General features: G+C 44.2%; 1 long non-coding RNA gene across 1 annotated transcript in view; it reads left to right on the top strand.

The window, feature by feature from the left end:
* The first annotated feature begins 5,086 nt into the window (after positions 1-5,086).
* Positions 5,087-15,694, top strand: part of LOC144616257 (uncharacterized) — a 111,208-nt gene continuing 100,600 nt past the window's right edge. The window contains exon 1 of the long non-coding RNA XR_013555384.2: positions 5,087-5,156. This is a non-coding gene — a long non-coding RNA (uncharacterized LOC144616257). The remainder of the gene's footprint in view (positions 5,157-15,694) is intronic.

Raw genomic sequence — 15,694 nt, forward strand, 5'->3', positions numbered from 1 at the left:
CCGTTTCTCAGATTTTTAATGCTCTTGCAAATGTGGTCAAAGGGCATGAGCTTGGTAGAATCATATCTGAGCTAAATGACCTCAAGTAACAAGGTCCTGAACTCAGCTTCCTCCTCAGTAAAATGGGGGTAATAACAAGACTTTTTTTATGGGTATCTCATGAGATAATAAAGTTCCCTCCCCAAAAAAGAGTACCGTATTATTTTTTTTATTGCCACGCTAACAAATTACCCCAATCTCGACAGCTTAAAGAACCAACATTTATTATTTCACAGATTCTGTGGATTAGGAATCCGAGCCCAACTTAACTGGGCGCCTCTGGCTCAAGGTCTTTAATAAGGTTGCGGTCAACCTGTCAAGCAGACCCTTGGTCTCATCTGAAGGCTTGACTTGGGGGAGTGCCAAAGGAGCCTTTTTCTAAGGTCAGTTATGTGATGATTAGCAGGATTCCATTCCTTGCGTGTGGACCGCTCTCTATAAGACCGCTCACAGCATGGCGGGTGGCTTCCTCAGACCATGTCAGCAACAAAGTGAGAAGATATGAGCAAGATGGAATCAAGTCTTCTTGTAACCTGCTCTTGGAAGTAACACCCTATCACCTTCTATTCATTAGCAGCAGACTACTGGGTCCCCACACTCAAAGAGCACGGATGATACAGGGCACCAATACCAGGAGATGAGGGTGATTGGGTCCACCTCGGAGGCTCCAACCAGGAATATTATTCTCAATTCTGTGGTAATTACAAGAAACCATTAGATATTAGGTGCATGCCTGCTTTAATAAACGAAAGGTGGCATTAATAGCTTCAAAAGCAGAGGGATTAATATCTTCATTTATTACTACTGATTGATTCTCTGGTCCTGAAAGAGATTTGAGGTGGCATCCCCGTCTGTCTACTTAGTATACGCTCTGTTTCCCCTGCTTAGAATGCCTTCCTTCTCAGCCCTTGTGCCCCTGAGAATTGCTGAGTCATCTTCTGCAAATCCACCCAAATGTTGGCTCCTGGGTATGTTACCGTGGTTCAGTTATTATGCTTTCTAATGTGAACTCAACCACAGGACACTGTACAACCTGGAATACAGTTGCAATTTTTAGCAGTATCACATGCCATTGATTTGTCTTCCCGGAGGAACAGTAATAAATGACCACAGGCAGGGGACCTATGTCTCACCAGTTAGTTCCGTTTTGAAGCCTAGACCTTGGATTATTTGTAAAGAATGCTCGAAATCTTTACAGGTACCTTGCTAGGGCTGGAGAAACCTAACGAAAACCTTTTGTCAAAGTGGGAGGAGGGGATCACCTGCAGCCCAAGGATTGGAAGGTGTTAAAAGTTCAGATTCCCGGGCGTTGCTCCAGGCTTACCAAGTAAGAATCTCGAGGGTTGATCCCAGAAATTTGTGTTTTGATTCTGATGTAACGTTTGATGAGCCTCGTTCGGAAGGAAACTTCTGAAGCTTATGAGAGACAGCATCCACACAGGTATTCTTATTTGCCTATATATTGGCTATAATTTGTGATGAGAGTTCTTCTAAACACCACTGATTGGACGATGCACCGTTATATTATGCAGTATTAAGAAAGAAAAAAGAAACCAACTCTGTTGATTATAATCTTAAGGGTCCGTAAAACCCATTCAGCTGGAGAGATGGTTAAAACATGAGAAAATTTCAGGATCAAAGTAATGTGACAAACTATCTTTCTTTTCTGACCTGACCAGGTCTGAGATCAGCGCTCTATATTCTACTTCCTGAAACTTCTTTTTTAAATCCCTGCATTCATCCACCCAACCATTCCTTCCTTCCTTTCACGTATGTCACACAGAGTTACTGATGGCCTACTGTGCCAGGCACTGTGCTTGGCAGAGGCGATATAGTGGCGAATGAGATGTGCCTCGTGGGGCTTCCTCTATAGTGGAAAGACAGAAACGAAATAAGTAAAGACACAAGTCAATATCTTACCTGCTAATTAAGTGCAATGAAGGACCAAGAGGAATTGTCACCTAGTAGTTACCTGGTAGATAGACACCATCAAAGGAATTGGCCCAGGTCTTAGGATACACCCCTCTGTGGGGTTGATGGGAGTAAACGAACAGTTGTGTCTGAAGAAGCTGGAAGTAATGGCGGGTGGGAGGTGGTTTGCATTAGCTGGACTCACGCCAGGGACTTCTTCAGGCCCAGCACAGAGACATGACTCTCAGAGCGTCCAGTTGACTGACGTCCGGAAAGACCAGCCATCCGCAGGTCTCAGCAACTGAGCACGGAGGACACCGCAGTCAAGAAGACAAGGGGAGGGCCAGGGGGGAAGGGAAGGCTTTGACTCCTTGGCAGACACAGCCTTTCAGAACCGGCCGCGATGCTGGGTCTTGTCATCCTTTCTTCCAACATTCTCCGGGCTTGAATTCCCTTCTGGGCTCACCACTGCCATTTGCCTTCCTGCCAACTGCACTTAATACCCCGAATCATCAGTGTCAGCTCTGAGATGGATTCTTTACGATCCTTAATGTGACAAACTGGATTGATCCCCCGCCCGCTACCTGCCAGCTTGCTGCAATTTCCCCTTCAATCTCTTCTTCCCCCTCGCTCTCGCTTCCTACACTGGGCGGCAAAGGAAAGGCGTTTTCCTGCAAAGGCTCCACGGTGACACTGGGCGGTGAAGCAAGACGACAGGGTTCTGAGTTCCGGAGTCCGCTCTTGCCCTCCTTTCCTCTTCGTGCCAACTGGACGTGGTAGAATTCTGCAGCCGTGGCGGCGGCCTCGACGCACTTCAGTCTTTATTTTGGGAGACTTTGGTACAAAATCGAATCAATCTGGATGCCATCCGGCAGGCTAAAACAAACGAAATGGTAAAAATGTTTATCGCTGAGCCGTGATTTGAATACCCCCCTTCCCCACGCCCGTTACAAAGAAGGGAAGCAGATCAGTTGTCTCTGGGAGATTTAAAATGAAAGGTACTTTTCATCTTAAAAACGGAACTCGGGACGTCGTTTGAGTGTTCTGTGCATTCAGTATTCACGGGGTACAACATGAAAGAAATAACACGGATTTAAAAAAAGATATTATTTTTCTGCTGCACGCTGCTTCTACCAAACCACCTGAGAGGTGATTTGAGAAGGGCATTTTAGAATAAAGACATTGTTCTGACAGCAAATACAAATGAAATAAAATTGGCCCAAGGCTTTGATGCTGGAACCCACATGGAGAGCTGAGACATAGCAACGCGCCAGCTTAATGCACTAGAGGGATAGAACCAGCATAATTTGTAGAAGTGTGTGAAGCAAAGATGAAAGAGGAAAATATTAAAAATTTTTTTTTTTTTTTTTAAAAACAGGCACAGAGATTACAACAGACTTTTCTGGTTGTGTTAATTCCTTTACTGCAAGAACTTACCCATAAATATAACAAGAGGACAGAGTTAAGCTATAATATTTTTGTCCCCATTGTCAAGGGAAGATATGTGAGTGGGGAGGAATAAGCTATTTTCCTCTAATTTTTCAGAAAGTGAATAGAACGGGGACGTCTGGCTGGCTCAGGTGGTGGAGCGTGTTGTGGGTTCGGGCCCCGCATTGGGTGTCAAGATTACTTAAAAATACAATCTTGGGGCGCCTGGGTGGCTCAGTCCGTTGGGCGTCTGACTTCGGCTCAGGTGATGATCTCAGGGTTTGTGAGTTCGAGCCCCGCGTCGGGCTCTGTGCTGACAGCTCGGAGCCTGGAGCCTGCTTCGGATTCTGTGTCTCCCTCTCTCTGCCCCTTCCCCGCTCACGCTGTCTCTCTCTGTCTCTCAATAATACATAAACATTTTTAAAAATCTTTAAAAAAAAAAAAAGAAAGTCAATAGAAGAGAAGAGAGGGCTTAAGTCTTTTTTGGGGTACTAATGAGATTCTGGCTTCTGGCTGCAGCATACGACATACTTTGAAACAAACCCTACACATACTCTGAGTGGCCACCCCGATTTTCCTCACCTGTGAGCTTTGCCCTAAGAATTGGGAAGTTGCTTAAAATGGTTTCCAGTCAGTTAGGCATAAAACAAGCAAGAAAGGAATCAAAACAACAAGAAAATGAGACCAAAGCCATCTCAGCCTTTCCAAGTGACCGTGAGTTGTTCCTGATGAGCAGGTATAAGAAGTTTAAGAAATAGGAACTTTCATTGAACACAGCTCTGAAGACGGTCATTTTCCTGTCGGTTTTAGACCTGTCACCAGGTACGGTAGCAGAAGACTGAAGGCAAGATCCTGAGTGCCTTTCCGGTGTGTTGGTGAAAAGCATGCCGTGCAGTGAGAGGTGGTTTTGTCATTCGGGGCAGGCAGAAGGAGAACACCCTTGATAACTAACTGTTCCGATAGACCGCTAAGTCTTTGGCCCCCATTTGAACAGCTAAAGCAACGCTGGCTGAGTTTAGAAAAGATGCTCTTTGATGTGCTTTCCTGCTCTTCAAATGTCTAAACAAACCAAACGAAGGCAAGGCAAAAGCTCGAATTAAAATTGCATTTTTATCTCGTTCCTTAAATAATTAAATTCGTAATTTTTTTTCCCTTCTTAATAGATGATTTATCCTGGAGTGGAGGTCACTTGAGGTGTGCCTGGCACCGGCCACAATGTGAAAATAACACAGCACAAGCTTCGGCACTTATTAGCCGTCTGATCTGGGCAAGATGCTTCGCTTGAAACCTCAGAGTTTTCATACATAAAAATGGGATGAATATCTGCTTTTCAGGGTTGCCAGAAGGATTAAGTGAGATATGTTCAATTGCTTAGCGTAGTGCCTTACACACATGGGCCACAAATAATTTCCCTTCTAAGGATTAATATTTAGATGGTTTTATTTCTCCCAGAAGGCCTATGAGAGGAAAAGTAAAAAGTTCAAGCTTTTCAAGTTTTCCAAGCCTATATTTTTTTTCTCCAACATATACTCTTAGAAAAAATCAAAAGACAAAACTTGAAAGAAAAAAAAGTTACTGTGTTTCTCCTTATCCCTGCTTTTTGCTTTGTACAGTTTTAGTCACCCAAGGCCAACACTGGTCTGTAGGCAGAGGGTCCTTCTTGTGACTTATTGTGACAGGGGCAATCTCCATCACAATGCCTGCGTCACCCCCCTCACTCCCTCCCTCCGTCTCATCACCGAGGCGTTTTATCATCTCATGTCATTACAAGTAGAAGGGTGAGTACAGTAGAATAAGATATGTTGAGGGAGAGACCACATTCACATAGTTTTTTATAGGATATGGTTACAATGTTTCTGTCTTATTACTAGACATTGTGGCTAATCTCTTACTGTGTCTAATTTACGCATTAAACTTCATTATGGGTATGTATGGATAGGAAAAAACATAGCATATATAAAGCATCGTACTATCTGTGGTTTGAGACATCCTCTGGGGGTCTCGGAACGTGTCCCCCATGGATAAGGGGGGGACTGCCGTATTACCTGTAATCCCACCACTCTTACTATGTGTAAGTTACACATTTTCTGCATTTATTGTAGTCTTTTAAAGACATTTTACCATTAGATACATAGATACATACAATTACAGCAAGAGTGTATCTTTTCTAAAATCAGCCAGCTTTTCAAATTCAAATGAGAGCAAAAGCAACTACATTTAACTACATAGTAGTCAAAACTTCGGGCACATATAATTTTTATTGGTTGTATATTCCACTTATATCATAAACATGTTTTGCTCTTGAAATTGACATTGAGATAAGTATATTCATGTATTTTCAAAGATGTACTTAACTCCCAAGTGTCTTCTGTAAATACATTTCAGGGCAAATGAATACTCACGTTTTTAGGACTTTGGAAAGACCTGCCAAACTGCTTTCCTATAGAATGGGGTCAATTTATATTCCACAAGCAATGTGAGAACCTCACTTTCTAGTTTCACCTCTGCCTCGTGAATATTGAGTAGCATTATTGAAAAAGTTTTGCAAAAGTGAAAAATGGTATTTTTGCTGTATTAATTTGCATTTCTTTATTACTGCGTTTGAATGCTTTCCTCTTTTGTGAACTGTTTGTTCACACCCTATGCCCATTTGGCTATGGGGACCCTCGTATTTTCTCGCTCATTTAAATGTACTTTCTCTATAGAAAAGAGAAACATTTGCTCATACTTGCTGGGAATATGTTACTAGCTTATCTTTTAGGGTTTTTTTTTTTTTAATACATTTGCTTTAAAATTGTATAGTTGTATTTATTCTTTTCTTATGGATTTTTCTTTTCTCTTAAGTTGTCCCTTAAGAGAAGTTCCTGGGATTATTAATCATTTTTCTTTTGAAAATTTTGCCACTCAAAGGGTTTCTACACTGTACCAAAAAAAAGCCGATTATTTCCTCTGTGTGTGTGTGTGTGTGTGTGTGTGTGTGTGTGTGACTCCAGTTAGAAGGAAACCGTAGAATGGAAGAAAAGATCACAAGCACCAACCTCAAACATAATGAAAATGGTACAAAAGTTTGTGTTTTTTCTTAAAAATTCCAATGCCCATAAAATTTCATTGTGTGGTTTCAAGGCTTGGAGAGAACTAGAGCTACTGACAATAAAACGGAATGTTAAAACCAGCAGGCTTCTTGACAGATGCGAGAAACTATGAGTTCTATGAGGAGCTATTTGAGACAACAAGGGACGGTATAGTGAGACAGAATCTACCCAGACTTAGCGGCTCTCAAACACGTTTCCTATTTGCATTTGCCTGAGCCTGCCTGTGACAGATCTAAGCGAATCTGTGAACAGCCAAAGAGACACGAACGATTTCCAAACAGAAGGAAACCTCTAAGAATGTGATTCTTCCTCAAGCTAGCGGGGAAACAGTATGAAAAGTCTTTCTCAGTGTGTGGTCCCAATTAGGCTATCTGCATACTCTTTAAAGCAAATCTGTAACCCCACCCGCACCCCCACGAACGTAGTTGGCCACATGCACAAATTTCAATAAGCAAGACATTTTTTCCATCTCAGAATGTTCTCTATTTTAAAATTTCCTTTTCGGGGCGCCCAGGTGGCTCGGTCGGTTGAGCGTCCGACTTCGGCTCAGGTCACGATCTCACGGTCCGTGAGTTCGAGCCCCGCGTCGGGCTCTGTGCTGACAGCTCAGAGCCTGGAGCCTGTTTCGGATTCTGTGTCTCCCTCTCTCTCTGCCCCTCCCCTGTTCATGCTCTGTCTCTCTCTGTCTCAAAAATAAATAAACGTTTTAAAAAAATAAATAAAATTTCCTTTTCAAACATTAATCCTAGAGAGAGACAAATCAAACCAGAAACTCTATACTTTTCAACTCTCCATGTGTCACAAAGTAAGTCATGAAGTCATGGGTTCTGCATGTAGAGGTACTGAGCAAACCGGATTATACAGACAGCGCACCGGGCTGCAAGGAATGTACCGTGTAAGAGGGTCTGTGCTGATTGCACTATGTAAGGGACATGGAGATAAAGTAAGATAAAGACATTAGCTCAGTATCGGAATGAACCAAGAACACCACACATGATGCATACGTCAGAAGAGATATACATTTATTCACCTAATATGTGTGAGTGTGAGTATACTACGGGTCATTTGTGATTGGCACCAGTCCTTAGGGGACTTTCTGTGGGGCACTCCTTCATGATAAAAACTCTCTCAGTAAGGTGAAATGGAAGAGAAATCCTGCAACTTGCCAACACCACACTTATGACCATGTGTGTAGGTGACTCTACACAATCACCAGCAGAGGTGCTGGAACTGATGATCCTGGGGACGGCAGGAGAAGGTCCATTTGGTCGTCGACACCACGCTAAAGACTTTGGGGTTAATTTCTAAGTGACAGGAGCCACGGAATACTTTTGGACCGAGGAGTAATTGGTCTGATTCTCGTCTGAGAAAACCCCTTGGGTCAGGTGCGTGAAGACTGGTTTCAAGGGTTTAATCCAGAAAGCAAAGAGAGCAACCGAGAGGACTTTGCAGTGGTCCCAGTGAGAACTGACATGGGACTGGACGAGGAGGGGGTGGATGGACAGCAGGGTGTACCTCCTGTACAAGGCAAGGGTATCAGAATGCGGCGCATACGGGAGCAAGGGAGAATGAGGAGTCAGGAGTAACGTTCAAGGCGTCCGGCATTGTTTGGGACCAAATGTGCATCAGTGCTTCTGAGCTGTTTAAAGCACCAAGAGAGGAAAACGGCACTTGGCGCAGAGGTGAGAAAGGAAAAACAATAAAAGTCCAAAGTGCATCTTTCTAAATGCGCTGAAATACACCGCGTCTTGTGATCTGAACACGCAGGCTGGGATTGCAATTCGTTAGTTTGTACCAAGTGATTTTTGTGTGTGTGATTTTGAGCTTTGGCCTCATCTCTGGGTGGGAGTTCGGTACATCTCCCGCACCCTCACGAAAGCTGATGGGAGGTTGGAAAGATTGCGTTCTATGAAGATCTGCCCACACATGATAATGAAGTTTTCTTTCAGTAGGTCTCTGGGAAGAAACTGTAAGTTATAATGAATGGTAACTTACCAGGGGAACTGTTCCTACTTTCTGAAGATTAGCATCCGTAATGACTTAGAGTCTGAACATAATGGTGTCACGTTCTGAACTTCTATCCTTCATGTTTTCAGTTCTTTGCTGTCAAATGTGAAATATTAGAAGTATAAGAAGACACTTCGGGGTGAAAAATGCCTTTGCTTCCAGGAAAGCTTGCTGTTTTTCCTTTTCATTCCTGCTCACGTGGGAGTAGATATTAGCCCTTCTTGTTCTGTGGCTATTATTTGGGGGGGGGGGGGATTACAAATAGAAGCCAAGAGTGTATTTTAAAAATTGAAGAGCACCAAGACATCACAGCCCGAGTTGGCCATCAAGATTTACAATTACATTTCCATCACAAAGAGCCTGGCCCATCATATTTGGCCACGACCATTTATGTTTTGATTTCTATTTCTTTGGCGGGACAACATCCCAATTAGACAGATGATCATCCCGTTCTGATTTTGGAGCACATCCTTGCTGGCCTAGGTTACTCCAGGGCTCCCGTGGTTCTTCCCTCCACTGTTCCTGCTCTCCATGAATTCTTAGCATATAAGAAGACGACGCAGGTTAATATGCTCAAGGTCCCTTAACCTGGATTATGGCTGAATTACCTGGATGATAGGCCAGAATTTTCCCCGAAATCTCCAGATTCTTATCTTTAAGTGCTTTTCACCTGTGTCGTGTAAATTGAGTGGAGGTGATAGGGGGTGGGTCGAAGGGCAAGGGCCCAGAATTTATTTTTCTCTCCTCGTATCCAGTAACTGGGTCATAATGTCTACTTTAGCCTCCCGGTAGCAAGCAACATTCTTTAAAATACCGCACGAAAATCGTAAGTAGAGAAGCATTATTATAAAGGGGGCGTTGTTGCCACGGATTCTGACTCGAGTGGAAAAAGAACCATTTTCGTTCAGAACTCCTGTCCTGCGAACACAATAGGTAGCTCCCCCATTCACAGTTGTATATTATGTTGTGCGTGGGTTCAGTGTACATCTTCAGTGAAGGAAATACAAAAGGAGAAACCACCAGACTTGTACTCCTTGTTAAGAAATGAGCCCCACAGTCACAGGACTTCCCCGGTTCTTCAAACCATTTGCAAGAAGGAAAAAAAAAAAAATTAAAAGTGATTCCACAGACAGATTTTCCTTTCTTCAGGGTAAGAGCTGCATTTCCTTACTTTAAAAATGCTCGTTCATTCAAACAACACGAAATGCTTCCTGGTCTGGATATATAAAATTATTGGATGGCCACTCCCGGCCGTTCATCTGAGACCCCGATGTGCCCCACTCGATTTTTGAGAACCGCTCTGCCACTTAATGTGACAAACACCCAGCCTTGCAGTTTAAGAGATCTTTGAGAAAGGCCATCCCCACATGAAATGAATTTAACAGCGGCAATTTGTCATTTTGCCCTTCCTTTGCTAGGGAAAAAAAATGCTGGTGATTTCTTTTGACTTAAACTGGGCATTCAAAAAGCTGTTTTTATTAATGAATCATATTAAGCCACTAGTGAAAGGCTCGCTGACTCTGTTTAAATAACAGGCTATGATTCCTCTCCCCTCAAGCTCCCCCCTCCCACCCCCATTTGGCTCCGCTGCTATTAATTGAGGAGTTTCTTTGTTTCTTTCCTAATGAAGCTAACAGAACACATCTGTCAGGTGCTCGTATTCTTTGCCTGTCTATAGTATGTAATAGACCAGCTGGAGGCTATAATGCTACACAATACCCCTGGCCGTTACAGCAACTATTTATTCCTGGGCTTTTCCTCCGAAAGGGATTTGAAAAAAAAAAAAAAAAAAGTCTGAAATTTGGGCCTAATTGCTATTTACCCAGCGATAGACACCTGTTCTAGCTGAGACATTGGCTCATGAATCCTACACCTGAGACCTTAGGGAGAGTCGAGGGGAAATTTCAAGCAGCTGGCAGTCCATTTAGATATAGACAGCTTTAGCTTGCGGGGTTTGTGTGTTTCTACGTATAGGCATATATTTTTAAATACTGTATGCTTAGTATGCACACCCATAACCAGAGGGTATATATTAAAAGCCATGTACTATTATTTCACGGTCAATTGCTTATCTGACGGCTGTACGCATCCCGGCGAACAGCTACAACCGTGACCGCTTTCAAAATAGTGCACTGGGGCTGAATTCAGTACCAAGAGCTGTCACATGTCCTTCAAAAAGTCCATTGCAGGCCTCCGGGGAAAAATGTCTTAGGATGAGTCTGGAGAGAAATCGAATTCAACGTAACTTTTCTCGGAGAGAGTCAACTTTGTTTTTTGCCATTCCCCTTGTCAAATAGCTCCCACTTCTCCCCTGAAAGCCCTCTGAACTTGTTTGTCTCTTCCTGTCTTGATCAGAGTGGCCCAATCTTCTGTGTGTGTGTTTACTTCTTGAAATCAGAAACACTATTTGTCCTTCCCACCTTGGTTTGCCTTCCTAACACCTCTTTCGCCCACTAGCGTGAAAGAGAGAGAGTTCATGGTCATAGCGACGACAATTTACCTCTTGGGAAAACCACGAAAGCAGAAAGCAATTTTTAATGGAGGCTCTATGTCACTTACGTTAGAATCCTGCCTCATGTGAAGTGTAGTAGTTGGAAACTGAAGTGTATTAAAATGCGATTCGCTCACCAAAGAGTACTGCCTTGCATTTGTAAGAGAACGGGAATTCCAGTAATAGCGTGGCCATACGTGCATATGTGAAATATCTCCTGACATCACACACTCCAATCTCACCGCCCTCTTTCTGTTTGAGATACGTTTATGGGAAGAGAAGACTGGGGATACAAAGGTTTTAGCTCAGGCTCATTGACAACAGAACAGAAATAAAACGTTATTGCCCTGCTATTTTATCCGGCCTCTCTAACCAGAGAACATCCCTGATGCTGAGGGTTGGCAAGGGGAAGGCGGGGTTAGGTAGGAGGAAGGGAAAAGGAGGGGAGGTGGGTTTTTTTCCTCCCTTGTCTGGCCTTTTGTGTCTTTTTCCCATTCGGTCTGACTTCCGGGCTTTCTGAGGCACACTCCGTTGATACTGACGGAATAGCCTCCCATTTAGGTACCGTTTTGAGAAATTTGGCCTTGCCGAGCTAATCAAATAATTGCTGCCAAACACCATCTAATTTGTTACCAGACGAGAAAATTATTTATTATTTCTCCCAGAGGATACGGGAGCTATATTAGATCCTGGGGTGAATTCGTGAGAATCCGTGAAGTGAAATTAAGAGGGTGTAAGGAGATTTAGAGGCGAGGCAGAAATCCGAGTCGTAAAGGCAATAAAGATCAGCTGAGTGATGTCACGTGCACACGCGCACGCGCGCGCGCACACACACGCACACGCGTGCACACCCGTGCTTGTTAAGAAATTCCCCTCGGTCTCATCCGCAGCCAGAGATGACCGAAGAGTCAGAGCCTTAGGAGGTGGCTGGCGACGACAGGAGAGATGGACAGTCCTCACATACAAATGAGCGCTTTGCCTCCGGGCTCACACGGTTGGATGGAGAGCTGATGCAGAGACGGAAATTCATTTCCCGGGGGGAAGGGGAGAAGTGCGCGGGGAACTCGGGGTCACACCAGAACAGGTGATAATGAAATTAGACTTAATGAAGGCTGGAAGAAACCAAGGCCAGATGGGTTGGAGAAACTGCCATCCGAGATGCACGCTGAAACCAGACGCGGTGTCTCCGTGCGGGGAAAATCAATTTTGGGGGGCGCACAGTCCGGAAGTTTGGGGCGAGAGAAGAACCCCACCCTGTCTCGGAGGCGGGTCGTCTCTACTTCCAAGTGACAAGATTTTGAGTGTGGACGATTCCAGGAGGCAGGTTAGGCGACTGAGGGCGAGATGGGTAAGGTGTCTGAGCCTCAGTTTCCTTTCTGGTAAAATGGGGATAATAATACCGACCTTCCTCTTCTTGGGAAGATTAAATGAGATCGTCTTTGCAGAAAACTCGGGTACACGGAGTTGGTATCCAATATATAACGTTTTCGTATTTCTTTACAAGTGGTGTCTATTCTTATAAAATTTCCAGTAAAGGAGATGTCAGTTAGCCTACCTGCGTAGTTGTGCACTTTCTAGAACCCTAATAGTGAACATGCCACGTCAGAAAAGATAAACGAACCCTAAATACTTCTTGCTGCTCTTAGTAGGTTTTAATATCTGTGGTGTATTATGAAAGATAAGGATTTTGTCAGGAGGAGACCAGAAACTAAGTGATAGAGAGGTAATACACAGGACAGTTATTTAAGGAGTTAGAGTCATTGCAGGGATCGCCGCGGGTTCTATGATAAAACGGATTTGGGGCTTCGTAGAGGTAATGATCGAGATAGATGAGCAGGCTTTTCCTCCCACCGTTCATAACACCACTCGATTAACTGTCGGGCGAGGCCTTTTGTGGGTCATCGGAGGCACAAACTCTCGTGTCTCTGGGCCGTGATTCATTCGCCTTCGAGTACCTTTTCCTGGACCTCCGAGAACAAGGAATAGTGTCCCATGCGATAATATGCAACACAGTATCTGTGGCTGTTCAAAATCTTCTGGATCCTCTCTTACCCTCAACACTTCCCACACCGCATCCCTGACATCTACTCGGGACCAGGCTACCTGGGAGCTAGGGTTCAGGCGCCTGGCCAGGGCTCTGCCAGTCAGACGTGTCCACATGAGACTTGGATGCCGGTGAAGCGTCCTCGGAGACCAGTCTCGGGGCGAGCCTGGTGGCAGACACGTACTGTTTTTCGGCACTGGTGCTGGCAATTTCTAACACCCAGTTCTGAATGTCGTGTTATCAAATGGCATTTAGAGTGTGTTTCGATGGCGAAAAACTTGGTGTGGTTGCATCGCTCTCTGGTCCAGATGCCGGGCCCTTCTGAAGATTCTGGGAGCCACGCAAAACTTAACAAAATGCTTTTCTTTTTCCACCGGCCAGAGTGATTCCATCGTTTGCTATTAAGACTCTTGACCACTGCTTAGCTGTGTTGTATTTTTCTTTAATTTTTAAATGTTTATTTATTTTTGAGAGAGAGAGAAAGAGAGAGAGAGCACATGAGTGGAGGAGGGGAAGAGAGAGAGAGAGAGAGAGAGAGAGAGAGACAGGGAGAATCTGAAGCAGGCTCCAGGCTCTGAGCTGTCAGCACGGAGACCGATTTGGGGCTCGATCTCATGAACCATGAGATCTCGATAGGAGCCAAAGTTGGACGCTTAACTGACTGAGCCGCCCAGGCATCCCAATGTGTGATATATTTTTCTAAAGCTATTAAGCATAATGCAAATTTTGCAGTTTAGTAGTGTTGTGGATGTAGGAACTCCTTCCCAAGCATCTATTTGCCCTTCTCTTGGTAATTACCCTGATATTTTGGGGGGAGGATGTTGTGATCTATGATTCTGTAGCATAGTCATCTGGCTGGGGACATTAACTCTACCCTGACTCTAGGGACAGGTCATGTGGCTTAAGGCTATGCCAGTTGATATAATTCTACTGTTGGCCATAGTTATGGAGCAGATATTTGGAGATATACAAGGAAGTGTTCCAGATGTTTCTAGGAAAGATCTCCTCAGAGAATTTCCAGAAACAACTCTTTCTCTCTCCATGCCTATCAAGAAAGATGTAAGTCATGGAGTTATTTGCTGCCTTATTTCATCCACAAGAAAGGAGCCATCTCTAGGATAATATAATAGAATGGAAGACAGAGTGGAAAGCCACAAAGAAGCCATGTACTGGTGACATTATTGGGCCACCAAATCTACCCAGTCCAATAGTCCAGCCTAGATATGGACTTTCTAGTTACAGGAAGCAGTTACTGTTAGTTCTGTCTACCGCTTTGCATGGAGTTTTCTGTTACTTGCAATGGAACGCACCCTAACTTACCCAATACTTTTTTTTTAATGTTTATTTATTTTTGAGAGAGAGAGAGAGAGGGGGGGAGAGAGAGAGAGGGAATGAGCAGGGGAGAGGCAGAGAGAGAAGGAGACACAGAATCTGAAGCAGGCTCCAGCTCCGAGTTGTCAGCACAGAGCCCGACACGGGGCTTGAACTCACGAACCGTGAGATTATGACCTGAGTCGAAGTCAAATACTTAACTGACTGAGCCACCCAGGTGCCCCACCAAATACTTTTTTTAAAAAAACCCAGCAGGATGCTACTGATTATATGACTCACCAGTATTTTATAAACTATTAGGGAAACAAAATCTTGCAGTTAAGCTGACACAATGTCTGTTCCTTAGAATTTTTGTTTTGTACTCACTGCAACAGCTCTTCTATACGTATTTAGACTTTTGTGTTTGTCATTTATTACTTTTGCATATATATTCTTCAACAGGAAAATATCAGTGAGACAAATTTGTCAAATATTCCAAACTTCTTCACATTCTCTCTTTGTTTCTCCAGATCTGTTTGTCTTCCTTTCTCTGTCTGGCCCCGCGTCCTGTGGGGCTGACGCTATGGGCTGGATCTCCTGGGCTTCATATCAACTGGGTGCTGGTTGGTTGAGCCAGTGAAGGCGCCATTGTGAAATGGAAGTTGGGTATGCCTTCTGGCTGTGCCTTAGTGGCTCTGGGAGTAGGTGTTCCCTCTCGGGCTACTGCCTCTCCTGTTCTTACCAAGCTCTTATCAAGATTTCCTCCCCTTATTTCTTCAATCCGAGAGGTAATAATGGCTTCTTGGTGGGACCACACTTTTGTAAGAAGTCCTTCCCGGGGGCACCTGACTGGCCAGTTGGTGGAGCATGCAACTCTTGGTCTTGGGGTTGTGAGTTCGAGCCCCAAGATGGGTGGAGAGATTACTTAAAAAAAATAAAATCTTTGTTCTAAAAATTGTTTTGAGTTTATTTACTTATTTTGAGAGAGAGAGAGAGTGAGCGGGGGGGGGGGGGGGGGGCAGAGAGAAGGAGAGAGAGAATCCCAAACAGGTTCCACACTGTCGGCACAGAGCCCAACACGGAGATCGAACTCACGAACCGTGAGCATGACCTGAGCCGGCTACTTCTTTTTTGTTTTTTAATATTTTTTGATGTTTATTTTTGAGAGAGAGAGAGAGAGAGAGAGAGAGAGAGAGACAGCGTGTGAGTGGGGGAGGGGCAGAGAGAGAGGGAGACACAGAGTCTGAAGCAGTGAGCCGGCTGCTTCTTAAAGGAGTGGTCACTCCCTACTCCAGTGATACTTTCAAGAAGCAACTTTGAGAGGCAGCCCCATTCCTCGTAGTGACCTGATGTGCTCTCCTATGTGAAAAT

The sequence above is a fragment of the Panthera onca genome, chromosome B2, assembly GCF_046562875.1.
Source record: "Panthera onca isolate mPanOnc1 chromosome B2, mPanOnc1 haplotype 2, whole genome shotgun sequence".
Classification (NCBI taxonomy): Eukaryota; Metazoa; Chordata; class Mammalia; order Carnivora; family Felidae; genus Panthera; species Panthera onca.